General features: G+C 47.6%; 2 long non-coding RNA genes across 2 annotated transcripts; both read right to left on the bottom strand.

Annotated features, from left to right (window-relative positions):
- Positions 1-1,742: 1,742 nt before the first annotated feature.
- On the bottom strand, positions 1,743-8,766 carry LOC111542890. The gene is made up of 2 exons (XR_002731691.1): positions 7,818-8,766; positions 1,743-2,028 (listed from the first exon to the last, which is right to left on the bottom strand). It is a non-coding gene; the product is annotated as an uncharacterized LOC111542890 (long non-coding RNA).
- Positions 8,767-17,047: 8,281 nt separating this feature from the next.
- Positions 17,048-18,775, bottom strand: LOC111543204. Its single transcript, XR_002731774.1, has 3 exons — positions 18,363-18,775; positions 18,149-18,258; positions 17,048-17,926 (listed from the first exon to the last, which is right to left on the bottom strand). It is a non-coding gene; the product is annotated as an uncharacterized LOC111543204 (long non-coding RNA).
- Positions 18,776-23,381: the final 4,606 nt, after the last annotated feature.

The raw sequence follows: 23,381 nt of genomic DNA, 5'->3' as shown, positions 1-23,381 counted from the left end.
TACAGTTTACACACTGCTTTATTCTAATTTTGGGGCATTCTAGTTCTTCCTTGCCAGAGCTAGCCAAATGCAGATATTAATCGTGAGAAGATACAGCAGTCATGGTGCATCAGGGACAGGACATGTCAGAAGACCTCATCTGTAAAGGGGGATAACCGTGAAAGGATAATCAATCTTGGGGCCCCCAAATCACTAAGCTAAAGGGAAAAGTCAAGCTGGAAACTGCTTAGGGCAAACCTGCCTCCCATTCTATTCAAAGTCACCTCACTGCTCACTGAGATAAACACATATCTGACCGCCTCATTTGGAGAGGGTGACAAACTCAGAAGAATGCAACCATTTGTCTCTTGTCTACCTTTGACCTGGAAGCCCCCTCCCCGTTTGGAGTTGTCCCATCTTCACCTTGAGTTGTTCCACCTTTGCAGACGGAACCAGTGTACATCTTACACATATTGACTGATGTCTTCGATCTCTCTAAATGTATAAAACCAAGCTGTGCCCCTACCACCTTGGACACATGTCATCAGGACCGCCTGAGGCTGTGTCACGGGTGCACATCCTCAACCTTGGCAAAATAAGCTTTCTAAATTAACTGAGACCTGTCTCAGATATTTGGGGTTCACATAACCATAATTCCTACGTTAGGGGACATTTGCCTTGCTGGCCCAGGGCATGGGCACACAACTCAGGCTCAACTAAGCCTACTCTTCCTCCCAGGACTCTGAACCTGAGACACACGATACAGAGACATGAGGATGGTGGAGAATTTGTTTAGCAGCAGCAGTGGTGGCAGTGGCACTGGTGGTGGTTACCGTTTAAAACCAGGTCTTGGCTTCCCCTGTCTCCTGCTCATTTTCTGAACATTCCCTGTAATTCTCTGAGATGCCCAGTATCCTCTTAGTAAATTGCTTTTCTGCTGAAACCACCCAGGGTTGGTTTCTGTCACTACGAAGAAGCCTGAGTGATAACTCCACCCACCTTACCGGCTTGCCCTGAGGAATAAGGAGGCAATGTATGCCAAGCCTTGGCACAGTGGATGGCACCTGGAAATACCCCATTAGTAGCAGCAAAAGTGAACAATGCATCCACTTTTGTTTTAACTTGATAAAGCCTCGTTCTTTCACCATTGAATTACAAGTTGTGACTTCCACTAACTCCTGAGAAGCTGGTCATCTTTACATTCTCAAGGCGAGGAGCTCAGCCACCTGGATGTGCTTCCTTTGCTCTTGGTCAGAGGCCAGTTGTTGTCCTGGCCCTCTAAGGACAGCACTAAGATCCATCCCACTGTTTTCTGCCTGCAAAACCAAGGCTGACTGGCCCCCAGACTTCTCCCAGTGCTTTATCCGATTTGCCTATGAGCCAACTACTCCAAAGCTGTTCAGAACTATCTCTCCATTTCTTTCTTAACCTGTCAAGAGATGGGTTACCAGATTCCCTCTATTACCACTGATAAATTGAAAATAAAACAGATTTCATCAAGGCCACAATTTCTTACTTGTGGTCAAAGCTAACAAGAAGGATCCCACCAGGAATCTAGTAGGATAAATTACATGATTAATGTTATTCCTTGGTTTGCTGATGTTGAAATCTGTTCCCAGTAGCCTTATTTCTCCTGCTTTATATCTTTCCTTCCAGGGCTGTACACTGGTGTTACCAGTCTTAGGGAGAGTGGAAATACCTTGTCATTATTTCTTTGATTCCAAGACATGTCTCCCTCCAGTAAGAAAGAGAACAAGATCACAGTATGGCATTTATTTATTTGCAAAATGGAGGCAAGTGAAAATCTTGCATTGAAATCTTCTGAGAATTCAGGTTCTCTTTTGAAACGGTGACATCTTGACATTGGGAAACACTGCCTTAGAAACCTCCAAGTTTCGTGAAAGCAACAGTTGCTTGGGTTCCTCATTTGATTCTTCTTTGTAAACTCGCAGCTTTATGCGAAGACATTTATTTAATCTCTGACTTATTTGTTCTGAGTTCAACCTATGCCTTGCTGAAGGAGAGCACAGAGTCTCAATCTCCTGCACCCTGCCGTTTGCAAAATGGAAAAGTGTTAACACCTCCCACCTTTTGCTGTTGCTTTGTCTTTCCCCTCTCATTAAAAACTTTAGTTTTAAAAACCTGAGCAACCTGTGCTCTAGAGAATCTCCTGTGCATCTGCACCGAGAGACCTATATCTGGCAGCATATTGTTTAAAACAGCAAAAGACAGGAACCTCCAATATCCCTCAATAGGAGAGTGGACAAAACATGGAGGCACATCATTCATGCAATGGAGTTCTATACAAGAGTGAACATGAATGAGAATACAACTACCTACAGTAACATGGGTAAATGTTAGAGACATCTACCATGGATGAGGAAAAGCAGCTTGCAGAGGGCTGCATAGAGCATGATGATGATTATTTTTCTTGGTAAAGCTCAAAAACCAACCCAAGCAAATAGTAAATAATATGTTGCTCAGGGCTAATATGGAGGAGCTTTCCGGGGCTTACCTGTATCTGCATTTCTGTGCTCTTCCCCTGGGCACATGGAAGGATCACATTTCTCTCCCCTGGCAGCCAAGTGAGGCCAGGTAGTTCTCCTGGCCAATGGGCTATGACTGTAAGGGGCACGCGTCGCTCCTGGGCTGAAGCAGCTCATTGTGGCTGAAGTGATCTTGCGGAATGCCTCATATTTAGGTGATGGCACCATAAGGTCAAAGCAGCCTGGATTGTGGAGTTGCTGCATGAAGGATGTGAGAGTCAGCTGGACCTGCAGTAGGTAGGTTTTTTCTTGAGCAAGAAAAAAATTTTTGCTGTTCTGTTAAGCAGTCGAGATTTTAGAGTGTTTTGTTTCCACAGCATGACCTAGTCTGCCCTGGTCAACACAGATACATACATAAAAGTTACCAGAAAGGTGAGAAAGAGAATAATAAACCCACAGCTCAGGTTGTGACTATCCTGGAGGAAGGCAGATGGGTTGGGAATAGGAAAGGCACACGGGGAGCTGCAAGAGCGAAGGTATGTTCTGATTCTTATTTATTTATTTTAAAAGACAGGGTCTCACTATATTGCCCAGGCTGGTCTCAAGCTCCTGGGCTAAAGTAATTCTCCTGCCCCAGCCTCATAAATTGCTGGTATTATAGATGATGTTCTGATTCTTGAAGTGTTCATTGTGTAATTAAGCCTGTATAGTTTATACTTAATGTAAGTGCCAAATATTATGGAAAACAAAAGCTTAAAACACTTTAAAATAGTTTAAAAACTAAATAGCATTAAAGGCAGAGTCTATGTGTCAGGTAAAGGGGTGCTCAGTGTAAAATTCTTTCAATTTTGCTGTAGGTTTGGTAATTTTCATAATAAAATGTTGGATTAAAAAACCCTGAATGGACCACGGTTACATTAAGAACTTTTTGAAAAAACTTGCCTATAATTCATTAACTCAACACAGCAACTGTTTTGATCTTTCGAGCCCTTATCTCTGTAAATACAGAATTTTCATACATGTGCTCACAGTATATATAGTATTTTATGGCTTCTTTTTTTTTCACTTAACATTTTATCATCAATTCTTCCCCAACATTTATGCTTTTTTGGTGAGTGCATTCATGTTTGGGAATTACTTCCATCCCAGGCAAGGGAGGGCATCACTTTCCAACCTCAGTCATACTCCAAAAGCCAAAGATACTTTTAACTTGTGTAAGATTCAACAAAGCTCTAACACACACTGCTCCCTCTGAAGTTTTTGTAGGAGATGCTGTGTCTATCTGCCAACTACTGTTTCCTTGAGATAAAGGGAAGGGAAGCTCTTTAAGACAAACTGGGCAAGTAATAGCATTCTCCACGTCATGGTGGCATGCCTGTTATGTGTTAGGCTGGGGTCCCCAACCCCATCACCCCACCCCCACCATGGCCTGTTAGGAACCAGGCCTCACAGCAGGTGGTGCATTACTGCCTGAGCTCCACCTCCTGTGATATCAGCGGTGGCATTAGAGTCTCACAGGACCTTGAACCTTATTGTGAACTGTGTGTGCGAGGGATCTAGGTTGCCCACTCCTTATGAGAATCTAATGCCTAGTGATCTGAGGTAGAACAGCTACATCCCCAAACCACCCCTCATCTTCCCAGCAGTGGAAAAATTGTCTTCCATGAAACCAGTCCATGCTGCCAAAAAGACTGGGTACAGCTCTGTCAAGCAACACCAGGGTAATCTCCTCCTTGACTTTTCTCCTTCAGTCTCCCTCTTATTATTGTATCTCACCACTGTCTCAAAAAGCAGCCCAGGCTGGGCGTAGTGGCTCACGCCTGTAATTCCAGTATTTTGGGAGGCCAAGGTAGGAGGATCACTTGAGGTCAGGAGTTTGGAGAGTAGCCTAAAGTAACATAGTGAGACCCTATCTCTGTAAAAAAATTTGTTTTAATTACCTGGATGTGATGGTGTGTGCCTATAATCCCGGAGAGTCAGGAGATTGGGGTGGGAGGATTGCTTCAGCCCAGAGGTTCGAGGCTGCACTGAGCTATGATCAAGCTACTGCACTCTAGTCTGGGTTTTTTTTCCTGGTTATAAAAATTATTCATGGCCAAATACACAGAAATAAAAGTCGTCTATCTTTTTATCACCCACAACTAGACTGCTGCTAGTAATTTAGTTTTTTAAAGAAATGTATGCTTTTTAACAGTCTCCTTGCCTGAAGCCAAAGCGTTAAAAACAAGACCATTCTACTCGTTCAATTTCTACCCTATGCCTGCACATCCAGGGCTCAGATAAATTTAACATTAGTACTGGATGGCCTATGCTTTTTATCCATGTGGTAGCTGTAACAAGAAGTCTTCCCAGCCATCATTAAGAGAGATGATTTAAAATGTTTTCAAGTATATGAAAGGCTCCTCCTCTCAGAATAGCAAACAGCTGTTCACCATCTCCAGCAAGCCCGGAGCCAAAGAAAGAGACTAAGTGACTGGGGCTCTGGGCAACTCCTGGCCCTAAACAAGGAGGGCAGACAGTTCCTGGAGGATTCTAGGTGAAACCCATGCCCCACGTCACTTGGACTGTCCATTTACCTGAGACTGGGTTATTTTGGCTTGAAACTACAGAACAAGTTCCATTCTCTCTGACTTTTCAGGACAGCTTGCTTGGTGGTTTACAGTGGGAGGGTCAGGAGTTACCTAGTTCTCTGTAGGTCTTTAAAAGTAGCTCATGGAGTTTTCATCTGAAGGGCTTAAGTATGGTCTTGTTGAAAGGCAGTCAGGTGGGTTTGTGGCCTCTAGGGGTTCTCTCCACACAGATTTGACTTTGCTATTTCTGCCCTCAGCTTCCTTTCCCAGAATTCAGTGCTCCTTTGTTCAGCTTCTGATGGCCACCATCTTGCCTGCCAGTCGTCTAGTCCCTGCCATCTCTCCTGGAGGAGGCCTGGGTCTATTACTTCACCAGTTGAAGGAGTATAAAACCTCTGGCTTGGAGCAGTATGGGTGTCTGTTTATTCCATGAACCTTTATGAATACCTGACATGCACTCCACTCAGCACCAGGGATCTTGGGTGGTAGCTGACAGCATAAAAATCACAGACTGGGGAGCCTTGAGGCCATCATAGCAAACCTCCTGATATTACAGGTGAAGAAGAAAAGGCTAGAGAGGGCATGCCACTAACCCAAAGTCACAGCAAAAGAGAAATATAAAAAAGATGCTCCTCTAAAGGATTTTACAGTCTCAACGCATATCATGCACATCTTGGTAGATCATACTACATACTCATTTGGAGCTGAAAGATTTTAGAAGATTATGAGAAAACTCAGGCTGGAAATGCATGTAAATAGAGACCTAAAGCCACCAAAACACAGGCTAAAATGACTGTGTTAAGAAGGAATTCCATGTAAGGGAATATAGCAGGTGCTATTTGTGCCCGTTAATACTCCTTGGCCCTTATTTCAATATGTGCTAAGAGCATTTTACCACTTTGTACTGAAAGCACTGACAACTGAGGGCCTGAAGGCTCTTTCTTAGCATGCCTGCATAGTGAATTGAAAATTCCCAGTTCATGTCCAGGAGCAGCCCTCAGCCATTGATAGATGGGAGTTGGAGGATAAATACCCCAGCTCCTTTGCCCATAAGGTAGGTAATTCTGAGGTATGGTCTACATTTTCTCCCAGAATTCCCCTGTAAAGTTGAGCCCCTAGTTGTTACTCAGCTGCCCCCAGTGGTAACCTGTATATTGACACTTCCTTCATTGGCTTCATTTCCTTTGATGTCTCACTTGCTCACTTCCTTGCTAGTGTTTACTGGGGTTGCCTCCCAAATAAATGATGCATACTTGAATCCTTGCTCCAGGTTAGTCTTTGCAGGAACTCTAACTCAGGAGGTATCACTACCCATTGACCTATTTGAGCATTTGCCCAAGACTGTGCCTTCATAGAGAGATGGTTGTTAGCACACAGGACTCAATGTGAAAACCTACAGAAGATGGTTTGGGTGTCTATTTCGAGCCAAAACAAAAACTGTGCAGGCACCCACACTCTTCCATGTATTTATAACCTCAAGCAGTTGTCCTTGCAAAGGGGCAAGAATAGGTGGGTAAGGAAGTATTTACTGAGCACCTACTCCATGCCAGGCTGCGCTGCATACTCTATGTTCAGTAGAATCTTATTAAGTTCGTAGATGAGCCTTGTGAAATACTCATTGTTAGCCCCCATTTTACAAATGGGAGAAGTGAGGTTAAGCAAGTTGCTGAACACTGCCAGTAAGTAGTAGAGCCCAGATTTGAATCCAGTGCTGTCTGATGCCAAATCTGGTGCTTTTCTGTGCTCTCATGCTGCACCCTAGAGCTTACAAATATGTGCATCAGCCATGACCCTGGACTTGTGATGCCATGCTGCTGCTGGCAGTGGCATTTGTAACCACATCAGCAGTCCATAAATGTGCTGTCTTCCTTCTCCCAGAACAAGTCCTTACGGCAATCAACGATCTTGCACGTCTCCTTTCACACACACATGTCCCAGGCTGCCCTTTTGTGGCTCATTTTCCTTTTTGTTTCACTTAAACCTTATAGGTCACATGTGCAAATATTCCATAGCAGGAAATGAAGAGGGCTGGAGGCAAGGGGCCCCAAGCTCTCCTCAGGTGGGGGGACCCTGGTCATTAGCAAGCCTTTGGTGCCTCTAAACGTGCCTGTGGTGTGACCGTGTGTGTGCAGTGGGTTAATGTTGGCTGAGCTGGTCAGGGGGTGGAGTCAGTGGAAGAATCCTCAGAGTGCGGCTGAGCCTCAGCCACCCCAGCTCTCCCCACATCTTCCCTGCAGCCACATCTGCCTTGTTTTGTGGCAATGTTGGCTTGAGTCTCATTTCTCTTCAACTTTCTTAAGGGCACTGGCTGAGTCTTCTTCAGTGCTGTGCCACGGAAGAATACGGAACATTCTGTTAGCAACAATAGACATCTGCTGAATGATACAACTATAAATAATGACATCTAATGGTGTGGCTATGTTCTAGAACCAAGCTTCATGAGCATGAGCATTTTTAGGAATAAACTTTAGGTTGCTATTATGTTGTTTTGACTATTTGTTATGAAAATATTTAAACTAACAGAAAAGTATAATAAATACTTTTTAATATAGTGAATAGCCTAGTGAATGCCCATATACCCATCACCTAGACTTAGCAAATAGTATTTGCCGTATCTGATGCAGCTCCCAGAACCCAGGTTTCTCATCTACTCTGATTACAATAATGATACCATCTTGTTGTACAGGGACATCTTGTCAAGCACATCACAGGGATAGTATACACAGAGGAGCTATGTCTCAGGACCTTCAAAGTTGTCTTCACCCAATCCCTCTATACTTACTGAAGACCTGCTATGTGTCAGGCCTTGTGGAAGGCACCCAGTGACAAAGATGAGGAAGTCATGGTCCCTATCCTTGGGGCGTTCACCTCCATTGGAGACTGGGAATAAACTTGTAAATAGACAGTTGTGTTGTGATGTGCCAAGCCCAACATTCCATTTTATAGTCCCGTGGACCGAGAACCTGAGAAGGCTGTCGTCTCCTCTATAGTGAGCATTACTAGATTCAAGTTGGGGAATCACGGCAGGGACTGCAGCCCTGCGTTCTACCTTTGCTGTTACTTAGCTGCATGGCCCTTAGCAAGTCACTGGCCAGGTCTGGATCACAGTTTTCACATCTGCACGTGAAAAGGTCAGGCTGAAATATTTCAAAGGCCCTCATTCAGATTCAAGTTTCTGGAACATTTTATGGTGAAGTATTTAACCCGCCCCCCCCCCCCCAACTCTGCTGTTTTGCCTGTAACCTCCATTCTAAGCCAGAGCCTGCAGGGGTTTCCAGCTCTGCCTAGCTTCCATGATGGGTTCTAATTCCACCCCCTTAGAAGCTGTGCCAGGGCTAATTCTCCCAGTCAGGAATTCCTTCTGTGGAACTAACCCATGTCTCTATTGCTGCAGTTTCCATTAATTTCCTTTGACCTGTCCTTGGGGGGAAGCTCATGATGACTGATAATTCTAGTTAATCCTTTAACTAGAAAAAGGAAACTAACCATCTAATAGGCCGAATGAGGGAATGACTTGGCACACCATCTGCAAAATGTAAACCTAAAATATTCTGTAGTATTCTCCGGGAGGCCATAGCCATTAACGCCCCAAGAGCCAGCTACTGCAGGCACTTCTTCTCATAGTGGGCACGCTTCTGAGCTGAGCCAGGAGTGGGCACAGGCAGGGCAGCCCGTGCCGTTTCTCCCTCTCTGCATGTTTGTGGCATAACCATCAAACCATTTTACTTGCTAAGGCAGAACATCTCCAGCCCGGTAAAAAGCTTTGTGACATCTCTCTGAGCTGCTGGCTTCCCCACTTTCAGAAGATGCCATGGTTTATTGATCCTCTGCAGAAGCAATAAGAACTGGGTATTGGCTTAATTTGGGGCCAATTTACTGTTACGATAGAAAAATTGGCTCTGTCTCCTCTTATTCATTACAAGGGCCTATAGTTTCCCCTTTAACCCCTCCTGTGCCAGGCTCTCCCCCAATCCACTTCTACTTGTTTGTCTTTGGGATGCTATTTAACCTCTCTGTGCCTCCGTTTCCTCAACTGGAATAATCATAGTACCTATTTCATAGAATTGTTTTGAGTAAATACTGAATTACTAAGTTATTTTAGGGTCTCTCTCTCTATCAGAAACTTCAAATTGACACACTGTTTTAAAAAATCTGAGAATTTCACTTTCTAAAAATCCAGGTTTTCAGCTTCTCGTGAATGACAGGGAGCCACCCTGACCCTATGTCCACACAACCACCTGGAGCCGAGTAGAGGAGGCTCCTGCTGAAAAGGACATCTCATGTCTGTCCAGGTCCTGGTCCTCCATTCCACTCAGGGGCAGGGCCTTTCTTCATGTCCTGGTTGACCCCGAGGCCCTGAGTCTGTGGTCTGGGTTCCCCTGTTTCCTTAGGCTGAGCCGGGTGTATCCACAAAACTCAATTCTCTTCCACCCCCGAAGCTGCTCAGAAATGTCCTTCCAGCGTTACTTGCACCAATGGTAACAGGCGGCTGTGCTCACTGGGAAAGAAAATCTGAACAAGACAATCCGAACCTCTCCTGAGGCAAATCTACCCTAGTGGGTTGAAGATGGAATTGTAATTTGGAGACAGGAGGAAAGAAAAAAATAATAAACGGCATCACGATTGCCATTTTCTCTGAATACTGACACTGTTGAGTGCCAATTGGACAGGCGCCTCATGTAAACTTGTGTAAGATCACATAATTAGGAAGTGGCAAAGGCAGGCTAACCCCACCCTTGATTGTGAACTGGATTGGGTAAAAGTTCTTGCAGAGTGGGCCAGGGTGAACGCCGCCCTGGTGGAACTCCTGAGGGAATGAGTGATCCTGCTAATGCCTGTAAACGGTGCTAGCAGTGCAGGAGATTCCTGTCCTGGGGAGAAGAGGGGGAATTCAAGGGAAGCATGTGGGAGTGCTACTGGTATCTGATGGGTAGAGGCCAGGGACACTGATAAACATCCTACAATGCACAGGACAGCCAACAACATAGAGCACAAGAGGTCAGTGGTCCTGAGGCTGACAAACCACCTTAAAGCCTTTTTTTTTTTTTTTTCCTAGACAGGGTCTTCCTCTATCACCCTGTCTGGAGTGCAGTGACACAATCATGGCTCACTGCAGCCTTGGACTCCTGGGCTCAAGCGCTCCTCTCACCTCAGCCTCCTGAGTAGCTGGGTCTATAGGTGTGAGCCAACGCACCTGGCCATCTCTTTTAATTTTAATAGTCTGACTCTAAGATGGATTTGAGGGGTCACCAGAAGACCCTTTTCTGGTCATGGCCTGAGGCTTCTCTTCGCTGTCACCAAAGCTCCCACAGAAAGGTGGATGTTGTCTGGAGGGTGATTTATGGACATATCGTTTGGCTTAGCATTTGAGAATGCCAGACCTGAAAGGCCAGCTAAGCAAATCCCTCAATTGTACGGATGAAGAAACTAAAGCCCAGAGGAGAAAGTGCCTTGCTAAGTAAGATTAACTGACCAGTCTGATACCTTATTCCTGAGGGCCAGGAAGTAGATCGCTGGATGCAGTACAGGTTGGGGGCAGGCATCACTTCTGTGTGAATTCAGGGTATGATGTGCCCTCCGATGGCCCTCAGCTTCTCCATCTCTAATAGGAGGTGGAGGAGGCACAGGCCTGGAGAGTTTCTGGGTCAGCTCTAGCACTGGGGACAGTCTAGGGCAGTGGTTCTCAGTATCGAGCAGCGTCAGCACACCCTGGAGGGTTTGTGAGAATCCACGTTGCTGGGCTCCACCCCTGAGTTCCCAGTCTAGTAGGGCTGCAGTGGGGTCTGAGAATGTGCATTTCTAACAGGTTTCCAGGTGGTGCTGCTGCTGGGACCACACTGAGACCCACTGATCTAGGAGGTGGGGACGAGTAAATTGAGAGATACCTATTACAGGGAAGGAGGTGAAACACTGCCTCTGATTGGGTGGCTGTAAATCAGGTGGGTGTATCCCAAAGGCCCCAACTTTTACTCATATTTTGGCCTATGACGGGTCTGTGTCCCTGAACTTGGTACAACCTCCTGTTCCTGGGAAGGCCACTCTGCCCTGTGGGCAGGTCACCATACATTTATCTTCCAAATTCAGTCACACTTGAGTGTGAAAGGAGGCAGTGCTAATAACTGTGGGGACAGAAGGCGCAAGCTGGGCTGTCCAAGGCAAATTGAGCCATAGGAAGTCAACTCGGCAGCCAGGCCTCCGGGAAGTAGCCGGGCCCACACAGCGCCTTAAATCTCCTTCACAAGCATTTTGATGTGGCCAACTTGTTTTCACTGAGATCAGAGGAAGAGAGGGAGTTGGGATGCTGGCTGCTGCAAAAGTTTTCAGGGCGGCCTCTAAAATATGCAGCGTAGAAGCCAGCAGAGCCATGAACCACACCCCCGCTGTGCCCGGTGGTGGCTGGTCAGCATGTTGGAGGCCAGCTGGGATGGCTGCCCCACTCCCTGGGGAAGCTGTGCCACCAAAGCCAGCCTCACCTGCAGGGTCCTGTCCTGCATGCCCCAGCAGTCAGGGCTGGAAGAACTTGGGAGGTCCATGCAGGGCGGATGTGGAGGCCTCCCTCCATGTGCAAAAGGTGAATCGGAGAGGCGGGATGTGCTCTATGTCACCCTGATGGTAGTAAACGGACCTGAACCATGAGTTCCAGGGAAGAGACCTTTTCACACACACACTGATCTCTAGATACATTGAATTTGACTGTAAATTAAAAGGGACACTGTGCTAAATATTAGGGGTAGAATATTAGCTCAGAGCAGGCATCTCTCATCCAGATACAGAAGACTGGGCGTGATGTCTGGTTGAAACTTCGTGGCCTATTTTTCCATACTTGGCAAAGACCTGTGTATTGCCTTTGGACTCCTCTCCTCCTCTGCCTTTTTGATTCATATTTCCTTTAAAGTTGGGAGTGCTTCAGGTCTTCTTTATATTGCTTTTCACCTGGGCTCTTCCTTCATTCTGCATGGTGGGGTGGAGAGAGAAAGGAGGGCCCGGGGGCAGGGGGGCAAGTACAAGCCCACCCCTTGCCTTCTGGAAAGGCTGTTTGTTCTAGACCCAGACCCAGCCCATGCCAGGAGAGCCAGACACACTACCCGAGTCATTGGCACAGACAAGCTGAGTGAGGGATGCTCAGGGGAACCCTAGACCTGGTCAGCACTCCATGGAGGTGAGGTGTTTCCAGGACCAGATCTGGGCAAGAAGGAGTAAGGATCACAAGACCACACAGCTGGAGGGAAACTTGGGAATTCTATAGGCCAAATCCTTGCTGTGCAGAGGGGGAAACTGAGACTCAGAGAAGGGTAGAGGTTTTCCCAAAGTCACACGGAGTGAGGTCTACAACATCCCTTCTCTGACTCCTTGGTCCAGGGCTCTTTCCACCACATTTTGTTGACCAGGCAGGAATTTGGTGTGGGTCTTGGGTCTCCCACACATTTTAGAGGCAGAAGGTGCAAGGCACATGCGCAGCTGTGCGGTGCTGTCAGGGAGAGTGACTTCCTTATGCCTGTGTCACCAACACTTCGAACAGTGCCTGACACATGTGAGATGGTCGGTATATGTTTGTTCATTGAACCACGTAACAGCAATCCTTCAGAAGGGCTTGTCTCTTAAAAGGAGTTTTCATAAAGTTAATTTACCTTATAATGCACCTCAGTAACTGTGGCAAGGAAACGAAATAGGGGTTTTATATGTTAGGGCATGTAATGTAAATCTTCTCTTAACATTTTATTATTTCAGGCATTATATAAGCAGTGCATATTTATTATGAAAAAAATAGACAAGAAAACATTTAACATCTCCACAATGATCTGATGGAACCATGGACCCAGGGGGAGCGTGCTTAGGGACTGGAATACCTTGGAGCCCTCAGTGCACTTCCTGTAGCATTCAGTGCACTTTCTGCAGTGCCAGACTTCTCCCCTGCTTCCTTATCTCCACTCTCCATATCCTTGACGTTGTGATCTTGGAGGGAAGGAGTCCCATAAACAAACCTGGCTCTAGCATTCAACAGGTTCTCAACAGGTTCAACTTGAGGTAGAGCTGCAGCGTTGCCAGTTGCTTTTTTTTTTTTTTTGAGACAGTCTCTCTCTCTGTTGTCCAGGCTGGAGTGCAGTAGTGCGATCTTGGCTCACTGCAACCTCCCCGTCCTGGGTTCGAGTGATTCTCCTGCCTCAGCCTCCCAAGTAGCTGGGATTACAGGCATGTGCCACCACGGCCGGCTATGTTTTGTATTTTTAGTAGAGACAGAGTTTCACCATGTTGGCAATGCTGGTCTTGAACTCCTGAGCTCAGGTGATCCACCCACCTCAGCCTCTCAAAGTGCTGGGATTACAGGCGTGAGCCAACGTGTCCGGCCTGCCAGTTGAACGTGCTCAAATGCATATTCCAATTTTCTGGAAGAATGGAACCAATGTGTCTTGAGAGCTCATTTCATGCCTGTATGTTCACCGACATTGTCTAATTTGATCCTCACCAGTCCTCACTATCAAATGAAATCTAGAGCTTACAAGAACAAAGCAGGCCGAGAATGCCCCCAAACCATCCCAGACACTGGACACCATCACCATGGATAGTGCCTAAGTCAAGGGCATTGATTGGAACCACAGAAGTCAGAGCACCTTCCACACATCTGTCACATAACATCTCATGCCATTAGTGAGCGATCCTGACTAGATGCAAGGCGTCTCCCTAGCCCCTCTGGTCTGCAGCGCTCTGTGTGCTGTGCCTCTGCTGGCTGACCCAGCATGGTGAGAACCTGGAAGGCGTGGGTTTGAGAATGGGACTTACCGATCTCTGGCAGTGTGACCTACCGACAGGCCATGTTCCCTTTCTCGGCTGAGCTGTCCTTTCTGCCACATGAAGTCATAATCACAGCCTACCCACTCACTGTGACCTTGCGGAAACCAAGCCTTATGTAGAGTTAAGGCGCATTATGGATGGAAAGTGCCACACAAAAGTACCTTCTTTCCACTAACAAAACCTTGACTTGGCTAGTGCTGTTCCAGGACAGACTGCTTTTCCTTTCCTTTGCCTCCTGCACTGAGTTTGCCTTTCTCCCCCCAGCCCCTTGTCTCAGCATCATGGGCTCCTCAGGAGCCCCCCTCACAGCTCCCCAACTGCTAATGTTCGCTTCTGTGGAAAATGATAGGTGACAAGTTGCTCTCGGAGATGCCCACGATCAGATAAGCCAGGAGGGGAAACGAGTTCTTCTGGAAGGGAAACAGCCTGTACTATGGAAATTAAATATTCCTTAGAGGAGAGCAGGAAACTTTAGATCCCAGTCACGGGTTTCTGAGGAAGGCTCACCAGAGAAACTGGGGCATCCCTGGGGCGCGGGCTGGGAAGGATGGAAGCTGTTACTCCTGACATCTGCAACTGTCATTTGGAGGCTGGGTCTGGGCTCTGTGTCCCCCCACCCCCACCCCAACACTGGCAACCTGATCAAAGTCATCCTTCCCCTTCTCCCCCTGTGGGGGCCCCAGCGCCCTTCTATTCATTCAGCAATCAGGGCGCATGCTTTCCACCTCGGCGTCCTGATATGTATCTGCAGGCAGGGATGTGAGAGCTTCCTTCTGCCATTCCCAACATGGGGAAACTGAGTCACAAAAGGGCTGAGGCGAGTGGTCCTGTGAATGCCACTCTGAACAGAGCTCTGGATGTACTCACTCTTCTCTGCTCCCCTCGTCTCGTGCACATACAGACACACAGGCAGACACACACTGAGTTTTACAGCTCTCTAAAATTTATGAGCAAAGTCAAGTACCTGGAGATCTCTTAATTAAGCAGCCTTCCCCTAGGAGAAAGGAAATGGCCTTCCATATTCTTAGCACCGACATTCGATTGCATGATTTACTACCCGAGGCCCGCATTTCTCCCCAAATCAACTCCCCTCTAGCGCAAACATCTATCACTTTGAAGGCGGTTCAAACACCACGTTCCTCTCCTCTTCCCCTGTCCCTGGTGCCCTCCAGGCCCTTAGCATTTCCTCGGATCTGCCCCCTTGCCCCAGAGGTCCAGGATCAGGCTGGAGCCCTGAATAGACACCCTGCTGTCACCCATCCAGTGAAAGAGCCCTGCATGCCCAGGACTGGCACCGAGGGGCTGCCCTGCTGGTAGAACGGGGGGGCTGGTGCGGGGTCCCTCCTCAGCCCACTGTGGCTGCTGATGGCTGCCATGAGATATATGGGTTTAATCAGGCCCCTGACAGGTAAAGACCCTGACAACGAGGACAGTTTGTTCTCCCAAACTGTTGAGTATCTAAGCCCAATGTTTACTTTGGAATTGAATGAATAACATTGTTCTGGGAAAGGAAATTAAAAAAAGCAGGCTTGTAATTTACAGTAGAGAGGAGAGCAGATCTGGAGGTCTTGCTACCCCCACCCCAGGCCCAGACCCCCCTCCTGCAAACCCTCACTATGTCTTTTGCTGTTTTAAACTTCTAAACACACCACAACCAACCAGCTCATCTTCTTAGCCCTGCCAGTAAAGGTCTCAACATTGCCAGGCTCCTTATAGCTGCCAAGATAACACATTGCTTCAAGGCAAAAGGTTTTTTTTTTTTCTTCCCTTTTTAAAAATCAAAACCAAAAGCCACTGATATTCCAAATGCTGTGAGACCCATTCAGAATGTGGAGTGATTACCTGGGGTGATCATCTGGGGTAGGCCAGAGGCTCACCTGCACCCACTCCACCAGGTCAGGACAGAGTGACTTTTTATCAAAAAAAAAAAAAGGGGGGGCAGGGAAGCCCACCAAACCCCCAAAAGCCAAACCTAGCAAAACATGCCCCTCTTCTGGGGTTGAGGAATCCCTTTGCTGAGCACGGTCAATTTACTTTAAAATTCTTGGGGGTGGGGGAGAGGAATAGTTTATTTGTAGCCAGCATCTAGAAGACTCCTGGGGACTTTCTTTGAACAGAGACAAGCGGCAGCACCCGTTGCTTGTGCTAAGGCGTGGGGTGACACTTCCTAGTAGTGGGCATCTTGGCCGGCTAGAGGGTGCTCGAGACCAGCCTGTTTTCCTTAAACAGGAGCAATCTCATTTCTGAAAGAAGCACTCCTTTGATTAGGTGGAGACCAACTCAGAGCCCTGAAAATTCCATATCTTTCACCTGCCTCCCTCTCTGAACTTGTCCGCAGATGTAAGACAGAAGGAAGAGGTTGGGTGGAGGGTCTCAGAAAGACTCCCCCAACATCCCCCAGTCTGGCCATAGACTGGAACAGGACCCTCAAACTCTTCATCTGGCTTTGGGCAGGGAGACCTACTTCTCCCATCCTCCTCCATCAACCAGGGCCTCACTGCCCGCCTGCCCGCTGGCCTACCTCGGATGCCTCAGATTAGCTAATTGACATGGGGAGGCCACTTTGAACATTTCAAGGCCTGGTCAGGGGCCAAGTCTCATTACTTAGCTTCAAAGTCAAAAACTCCATAAAAAGTTCATTGGTGGAGCTGATTGTTCCAGATTGTCCTAACGGAACTGAGCCCACCACGGCACCCCGGGCCTCATGTTTTAATGTGGGGCGACAGCACGTGTGTGGTACTGAGCTGGGATGGGGGAGGGGGGTACAGGAGGCCAAGACCCAGTTTGCATTTTCTTTTCTCTTTTCAAACATTTAAAAATTACAAAAAGACTAACCACACTACACAGCACTGGAAAACAAGAGAAAAAATAAAAGATTCCAGAAATCTACACCCTAATACAACAATATTCCTTTATGTATATTTTTTATATACTACTAATCAGCATATGTATACAAAAATGGCCTGCTTTTTTTTTTTTTTTTTTTTGGCTAAGCATTAAATCATAAGCATTTCCTACCTCTTCATGACCAATATTTTAAGTGGGTATGTGATATTCTGTCCTGGACGTATGGAGTAATTGTTACACATGTAGGTTGTTTATAGTTTTACATTTTTACAAATAACAGAAAATATATTTTCCCACGATTGGCTTTTAAATTTTAAAAAAGTAATATTTTAAAAATGTTTTTAAAACTTTTTTTAAAAAAAGTCACACTTTTTTTTTTTAGAGTGTGGAAAATCTGGGAAAGTATAAAGAAGTTAATAAAAGTCACCTGTGATTGTTCTACCAAGCGAGAATCACTGCTAACCTTCGGGGGTATTTCCTTCATGTGTGTATATTAGAAACAGGATCGTGCTGCACAGAAGTTTTGTAGGTCCCTGGGGCCGGGAGAATAAAATTGGCAGAGGAAATATTTCCAGGAGAGATTCAGTGTGTGACATGTGTGCATTCGAAGTTGGATGACATTTTCGTTGCGAATCTGGGACAGCTCTGTGCCCAGTCCCTGGGCCAGGCGGGTGGCCGAGGTGTCCTTGATCAGGGACAGGGATGCTACCGGTGCCGGCAAGGCCACGGGGGCGCGAGCAAACGCACTTTCCTCATTTCTTCTGACAAGCGCCTCGGAGCCCCTGATTTATGGCCACACTTCATGGGACACTAGTAAACGTCCCATAGTATATTTTGTAAGAGTAATGAAGTCTCAGGAACCCGGCCCTCCCCGCGGCCTCTGCTAATAAATTTCCTTGGGCGAGGGGTGAGCTGCCAGGCGCTGGGCCAGAGTTGCGGGCTGCGGATTAGCAGAGGGGGCACCAGCCTGTCCCCCGGGGGCCGCCGCTCCACCCCGGGCTCTCGGAGGGGGTGAGGGCTTTGCCGCGCCCCCACCCCAGGCACTCCAGGAGCGCAGTCCCGTGGAGCTCAATGCGAAGGTCTCAAAAGGCAGGAGGAAGATGAAAAGTGAGTCCAGAAGCTGGAGAGGAGGGGGAGAAACCCCAAACCATAATTGCTGCTTTCCTTCTGCAGCTCAGGTTGCTGGCCTGGGGCTGAGGGGCGGCGAGGGCTGTTTCTTTTTTGACTACTGTTTTCCTGAAGTTTGAGGCTGGACTATGGGATGAAAGAAGACAGAGGGGCAACCGGGATGGGCTGGGTTGTGCGGGGCCACCGCAGGAGCGGGTGGCAAGGGGGAAGGGGACGGGCGGGAGGAGCTGAAGATTTTTCTCTCTACCCCTACCCCCACCCCCATGCCACACATACTTCAAAGGGCTGGGGACAGGGAATACATTTGTCACTGCAGAATAGCTGCCCCCCCTCCCCCGCCCCACCCACCTTAATGCTCCCTTCCTCTTCATAGATCTGCTTCGAAGCTGGATGTTTCTTCACGGAATTTTAATTCAACTCTCATTTCAGCCAGCGCCTGCCAGGTCCCACACCAGGTGCTGAGGACACAGAGATGAGTAAGACACACCACTCGCCTCAGGGAGGCCCCGTTCTTTGCTGTCAAAGCACCCAGAGTGCAAGCTGACACTAACTGACTGCTTACCACGGGCCAGACGCTGTTCCAGACACTTTACACGTACTCATCCATTTACTCCTCACAAAACCTAAAGAAGCAGGCGTTTTGCTATTTCACTGTTAATCCAGCACTGAGACGGTAAGTGACTTGCCCAGGATCTCTCTGGGTCCTGAGTCCAGGTTCTCAAAGATCTTGCAGGTCGCAGGGACTCGAAACAGGCAGGCTACCCAGACTTCCTCTCCAACAAACAGTTTACTCCACACACAAGGAAACTGAGGCTCAAAGAGGAGAAGTGACTTGCCCAACGCCACACAGAAAAGTGGCAAGGCTGGAACTAGATCCCAGCCAACACCCCCACTGAAACATCCAGCTGCCTTCTTTAGCTGTGTGGATGCCCCTCACACATATTCCAAGGCATGAAGTGAGAACCACTTTCTGGCATCTGGAAACTTCCTGTTTGCGAAGACCACCCAACAGACCTTAAAGGAACCATGAGAGAATGATTTAAGGAAAGAAACAAAATGAACTCCAAATCAGAGAGCTGGTGGACATTTCGGTATCAGTGGCATTGGGAAGGAGTTTCTTTAAGTTAAAAATTTATATTTTAGTAACCAGAAATTTCCCATGTCTATCGGATGGAGTTTTACCCATTTTCAAGTAATCAGAAAATGATCAAGATGACTACATGTGATACTGAACAATGCTGAAAACCAAGTAAGGTTTTGTGGCTGTGGGTCATCGCCATACACATCAGTTAGCGTGGAATCACTGGTGAGCAGAGGCCTCCATTCTCCACCCGGACTTGCAGTCCATGGCATGACAGCCTAGAACAGAACACCCAGTGTGAACATCAGGAACTAGAAGATGCTCAGTAGCACCCATGAGAAATGGCAGGGGAACACTTGCTGGGTGTCACAGCCCAAGCGACTGTGCACAGAGTGCTTGATCACGAAGTTATTCTGGTGCCCCAGCCAGAATTCCCAAACCCTAAAAGCAATTGCAAGTGTCTGCAACAGACCTCCTCGTGGAAAAGCAAACCTCACAAATAAAATCTGGAGTTTGAAAGTAAAATGCCTGGCCTAATTCGATGGTGACTGCTTTCCAGGTTGGTTTGTATGGGGGCACTGGGACATCGGGGTCCTTATTAGAATTCTCCTGTGTTCTCAGGATGGGCAAACCTGGTTCATTGCAGACTAGTCCCATGGCAGAGCTGGGAAAGGGTCCTCAACTGGGAGTCAGGGACCTCAAATGCACCAACCAGCAGTGGCACATCACATCTCCGTGATTCGGGTATGAAATAAGGGCAAGAAGACCTTATAGCCCGTAAGGGGTGGCTGAGCCTGACCTGGTGCAGGCATTGTAAGACGCTGACCTTGCCAGTCCTCACGGCAACCCTGGGCAGCACGTATCATTATTGCCGTTTTACAGATGAAGAGACTGAGGCATCGAGGGATTACAAGGCTCACTGTGCTCTGTGGGTGGGTGTGAAACGACTCACAGATAAGTGCTGTGTAAATACAGAAGACCTTAGTTACAAACTGTCCCAATACATGCGTGTGTGTGAGCGTGAGCCAAGGCCTAACATGTTGCTGGCAGATCTATTTGCTCAGTCATGTTAGTCCCTCCCCTTCTTTCTTTCCTCTCTAGGGCAGGGGACAACAGAAGGAAGATGAAAATATTCCCTAATACAGCTGGAGGATTCACATTACCCGTGCCAGGAGAATAGCCAAGGAAGGAAACCCCAGGTCACGCCCTCCTGCATTCTTTACAAGGACACACGGGAGTGGGGAGCATGCCCTGAGCAGAGCGGACTCAAACTTGGGCTGCTATTCGAGGAGTGTTACAAAATCTTGCACCCTCTGGATGCTTTTTGAAATTTCAAAATGGATGAAACAGTGACTTCAAAAAAATCAATGGTAATTTTAGATCAGGCTTTTTCCAAACGTCTCGCTTCCTCCTGGAGAGCCTGATAAACACAGGGCAGGCACTGACAAATGCTATTTTCATTCCAGGAACGTGTGAAAATTGAGTTTGTTGGGCATTGCCTGGGCTTCAGGCAGGAAAGAACAAATGGGCCTTTCCTGGGGACGACTCCTCACTGCGAGACTTTAGGGCTTGGGTGGTGTAAAGATGGTCCAGACCTGCCCTGCCAGCAGTACTTGGCCGCAATGGACAGGCTCTGTGACAAAATACTATGCTACACAATGTGCGTGTCTTGATGTTGTTACTAATGTTGCTGTAATTATTTGTGATTCTGTGATTTTCTACTAGCTCACACTGCTTTGTAATTTTGGTTGACTTCTCAGCAGGAGTGAGCTGTAGGTGACTTAGGAGGTGTCTGTTTGCTCATCATTTATTCTGTTCACTGCCTGGATTTCATCTGCTATTCTTTTTTTCCTTCTGTTTACCTAATGTGGGCCAACATTTCCTGGGTATCCATGACACAAGAGGAATCTTGGGAAGGGCCCTGGCCCTGAAGGAACTTAGACTGGCCTAGAGGAAACCAGGCATAGAGCAGTCATAGGTAAATGATTAGGTGTCACTATATGGTTGAGTGCTGTAAAACTCAGGCTTTCTGTCCAAGGTAACTATTTTTTCAACTTTCTCTTCCATTCTCTAAGGCCAGAACAAATCTGGCTTAATTATAACATGGCCTCTTTGAACATCAGTTGACTTGAAACCAAGGTTCGATGAGATGGTGTTTAAAGGCCCTTCCAGTTCTAGCCGAGGGGGTCCGAGAGACTCATGTCAGCACAGGAGAGGGGCTCGCTGCCCTTGAGTCTGAATGTCCCTTGTCCCCGAAGCCCTCTGCTCCCAGCCGAGCCTCTACCCTGGCTGGCTTCTCACGTTGGCACCGCCCTGCTGCACTACCTGGCTCCTGTGCTTTTTCAGCTCTTTGTCTTTTTTTCTTTCTGTCTTTAGGGAAAAAGTGAAAAAGAGCAGGCATTTCTAGCACACTGTGGGTGGCCTGTGGGGGAGATGATAGGTTAGAAGACTGGTGGGGAGGGACACACTGTTGACTCACCGGTCACCCCTGGAGCCATTTTACATCACCAAGAGATGATCACTGGACTCGCTGTGACTCTGTTGGCGGGCACTGTCCTATGCCCTGCAGGAGGCCTCCCAGGAACCCAGAGCAATACTGGCTGTGTGAGCGTAAGGACGGACGGTGACTCTGCAGAGCACTAAGACCCTTCATGGGGCAGACAACAGAGAGCCCCATGGGGGCTGTGGTTCTCGCCAACTCCAGGCAACTGACTCCAAATGCCCTCTTCTCTCCAAGTCCACTCCCTCCACCCTGCAGACTGAGTGGCCCCACCCGGAGCCACACGGGCCACACCCTGGCCTATACTGGGCACTCAGGGTGAATAGCTGCTGCTTAGCACAGCGCCTGACCACATGGTGTGTAGGTGGCCAGAGAAATTCAGCTTAATGAATGACTGCTTCAAAGCCACAACATATTAAGCTAAAATAGTTATTAAATGAATAGCAATTGACACAGCACTTTTACATGTCTCTTATTTTCTTATGATTTATTTATCTTTTCCTGTCTAGCTCTCATTGTTTTGAAGACCCAAGGGTAATGAGGTATGCTTCACTGGCAATCAAGAAACCCCAGGGGCTGGGCACAGACGGCTCAGTCTTGTTATCCCAGCGCTTTGGGAGGCCAAAGTGGGAGGATTCCTTGAGGCTGGGAGTTCGAGACCGACCAGTAAGACCTGATCTCTAAAAAAAATAATAATAATTAGTTTGGTGTAGTGGCACACAACTGTAGTCCCAGCTACTCAGGAGGCTGAGGTGGGAGGATTGCTAAGCCTGGGAGGTCAAGGCTGCATTCAGCCATTATTGTGCCACTGCACTCCAGCCTGGGTGAGAAAGCAAGACCCTGTCTCAAAAAAACAAACCCTAGGAAAAGGCACTCCACCTCCCTGTGCCTCTGTTGCCTCAACTGTCCAGGCAGTGGTGAAAATAACATCTGAACATATTTCTCTGCAACCTTGCAGGGAGGATCAAGCCCATTGGTGGATGTGCAGTGTCTGGGGCAGTTAAAGAGGCAGTGACACAGCTGGGCATGGTGGCTCACACCTATAATCCCAGCCCTTTGGGAGGCCAAGGCGGGTGGATCACTTGAGGCCAGGAGCTTGAGACCAGCCTGGCCAACATGGTGAAACCCCATCTCTACCAAAAATACAAAAATTGGCCAGGCATGGTGTTGCATGCCTGTAATCCCAGCTACTTGGGAAGCCAAGGCAGGAGAATTGCTTGAACCCGGGAGGTGGAGGTTGCAGTGAGCTGAGATGGTGCCACTGCAGTCCAGCCTGGACAACAGCCAGATTCCATCTCAAAAAAAAAGTCAGTGACAGGTTTGGTGGGCTACTCCTAAGATGCTCTACTTCTGCAAAGACCTTCAAGGAGGAGAATGTGCCCTATCCTGTCTGGTCATCAGGCCCCAGGCCCTGAAGTTCTGGCATCATTCAAGAAAGCTTTTGCTACACCTAATACTACCAGTCCTGCAGTGGGAGATGTGACTCTGAATGAATGCAGCCAATTTTTCTAAGCCATCTAAGATGGCAAGTTCTATGATTTTTCTTTAGGATCTCAGCTTAAATGCTCCCCCATCAGGAAGCAATTTCTAAAAGGACTGAAGGAGTAAGCTGAGCAAACGCAGCATCTGCAGGAAGAGAATTTGAAACAGAGGGGCTAGCAAGAGTCTATTTGGCTGGGACTGAGAGAGTGGGAAGAATGGGAAGACATAAGCTTAGAAAGTGGCCAGAAGCCACATCACATAGGGACTGTGGGACATAGGGAGGACTTTGGATTTTATTCTAGGAGCAGTTAAAATTCATCAGTGGGTTATGAGTGGGAAGGTGGCACGACCTGGCTGTCAGGTGGAGAACAGAACTGTGGGAGAGGGAGGAGAAGCTGAAGATGGAATTTGCTAGTGTATTGCATGTGGAGATCTGAGTATAATAACAATCAGTGATAACTGAGATTTTTGGCTTAAGTAACCAGAAGAATGGACAATCTGGCCTCCTGGAACCCAAG

The sequence above is a fragment of the Piliocolobus tephrosceles genome, chromosome 5, assembly GCF_002776525.5.
Source record: "Piliocolobus tephrosceles isolate RC106 chromosome 5, ASM277652v3, whole genome shotgun sequence".
In the NCBI taxonomy this organism is placed as follows: domain Eukaryota; kingdom Metazoa; phylum Chordata; class Mammalia; order Primates; family Cercopithecidae; genus Piliocolobus; species Piliocolobus tephrosceles.
The sequence above is the reverse complement of the archived record's forward strand: the minus strand, read 5'-3'. Positions and strand labels throughout refer to the sequence as shown.